A 2,500-nucleotide genomic window follows, 5' to 3' on the forward strand; every position below is an offset into this window, starting at 1 on the left:
GCGAGCGAAGCGAGAGGCAGCACCGTCCCTGCTATACGAAAGCCCCATCCAGCCCTGTGCCACCCGGGGGGTTCCAGGGTGCTGAGATGGCTGACGTTTTGCTCCGCTCTCGACGGTCACCGCGCAATGCAAGAACAGGCCAAAAACTGGCCAAAACGGCCCAAAAACGGGCCAAAACTGGCCATTTTTGGCTGCGCGAGCGGCGAGCGGCGGACAGCGAGCGAAGCGAGAGGCAGCACCGTCCCTGCTATACGAAAGCCCCATCCAGCCCTGTGCCACCCGGGGGGTTCCAGGGTGCTGAGATGGCTGACGTTTTGCTCCGCTCTCGACGGTCACCGCGCAATGCAAGAACAGGCCAAAAACTGGCCAAAACGGCCCAAAAACGGGCCAAAACTGGCCATTTTTGGCTGCGCTAGCGAGCGGCGAGCGGCGGACAGCGAGCGAAGCGAGAGGCAGCACCGTCCCTGCTATACGAAAGCCCCATCCAGCCCTGTGCCACCCGGGGGGTTCCAGGGTGCTGAGATGGCTGACGTTTTGCTCCGCTCTCGACGGTCACCGCGCAATGCAAGAACAGGCCAAAAACTGGCCAAAACGGCCCAAAAACGGGCCAAAACTGGCCATTTTTGGCTGCACGAGCGAGCGGCGAGCGGCGGACAGCGAGCGAAGCGAGAGGCAGCACCGTCCCTGCTATACGAAAGCCCCATCCAGCCCTGTGCCACCCGGGGGGTTCCAGGGTGCTGAGATGGCTGACGTTTTGCTCCGCTCTCGACGGTCACCGCGCAATGCAAGAACAGGCCAAAAACTGGCCAAAACGGCCCAAAAACGGGCCAAAACTGGCCATTTTTGGCTGCACGAGCGAGCGGCGAGCGGCGGACAGCGAGCGAAAGCGAGAGGCAGCACCCGTCCCTGCTATACGAAAGCCCCATCCAGCCCTGTGCCACCCGGGGGGTTCCAGGGTGCTGAGATGGCTGACGTTTTGCTCCGCTCTCGACGGTCACCGCGCAATGCAAGAACAGGCAAAAACTGGCCAAAACGGCCCAAAAACGGGCCAAAACTGGCCATTTTTGGCTGCACGATGCGAGCGGCGAGCGGCGGACAGCGAGCGAAGCGAGAGGCAGCACCGTCCCTGCTATACGAAAGCCCCATCCAGCCCTGTGCCACCCGGGGGTTCCAGGGTGCTGAGATGGCTGACGTTTTGCTCCGCTCTCGACGGTCACCGCGCAATGCAAGAACAGGCCAAAAACTGGCCAAAACGGCCCAAAAACGGGCCAAAACTGGCCATTTTTGGCTGCACGAGCGAGCGGCGAGCGGCGGACAGCGAGCGAAGCGAGAGGCAGCACCGTCCCTGCTATACGAAAGCCCCATCCAGCCCTGTGCCACCCGGGGGGGTTCCAGGGTGCTGAGATGGCTGACGTTTTGCTCCGCTCTCGACGGTCACCGCGCAATGCAAGAACAGGCCAAAAAACTGGCCAAAACGGCCCAAAACGGGCCAAAACTGGCCATTTTTGGACTGCGCGAGCGAGCGGCGAGCGGCGGACCAGCGATGCGAAGCGAGAGGCAGCACCGTCCCTGCTATATACGAAAGCCCCATCCAGCCCTGTGCCACCCGGGGGGTTCCAGGGTGCTGAGATGGCTGACGTTTGCTCCGCTCACGACGGTCACCGCACCACGCAAGAACGGACCATAAACAGGCCAAAAACAGCCCAAAAACGGGCCAAAACTGGTCATTTTTGGCTGCGGCGAGCGAGCGGCGAGCGGCGAACAGCGAGCGAAGCGTGAGGCAGCACCGTCCCTGCTATACGAAAGCCCCATCCAGCCCTGTGCCACCCGGGGGGTTCCAGGGTGCTGAGATGGCTGACGTTTTGCTCCGCTCCACGACGGTCACCGCGCCATGCAAGAACGGACCAAAAAACAGGCCAAACAGCCCAAAAACGGGCCAAAACTGGCCATTTTTGGCTGAGCGAGGCGAGCGGAGAGCGGCGAACAGCGAGCGAAGCGAGAGGCAGCACCGTCCCTGCTATACGAAAGCCCCATCCAGCCCTGTGCCACCCGGGGGTTCCAGGGTGCTGAGATGGCTGACGTTTTGCTCGCTCACGACGGTCGCCGTGCACGCAAGAACGGACCAAAAACAGGCCAAAACAGCCAAAAACGGGCCAAAACTGGCCATTTTAGGTTGCGCGAGCGAGCGGCGAGCGGCGAACAGCGAGCGAAGCGTGAGCAGCACCGTCCTGCTATACGAAAGCCCCATCCAGCCCTGTGCCACCCGGGGGGTTCCAAGGTGCTGAGATGGCTGACGTTTTGCTCCGCTCACGACGGTCACCGCGCCACGCCAGAACAGACCAAAAACAGGCCAAACAGCCCAAAAACGGGCCAAAACTGCCATTTTTGGCTGCGCGAGCGAGCGGCGAGCGGCGAACAGCGAGCGAAGCGAGTCCATGCTATACGAAAGCCCAATCTAGCAAAGAACAGCCCAAAAGGAGGCAAAAACGGGGCAAAAGGG

The sequence above is a fragment of the Musa acuminata genome, unplaced genomic scaffold, assembly GCF_036884655.1.
Source record: "Musa acuminata AAA Group cultivar baxijiao unplaced genomic scaffold, Cavendish_Baxijiao_AAA HiC_scaffold_530, whole genome shotgun sequence".
Classification (NCBI taxonomy): Eukaryota; Viridiplantae; Streptophyta; class Magnoliopsida; order Zingiberales; family Musaceae; genus Musa; species Musa acuminata.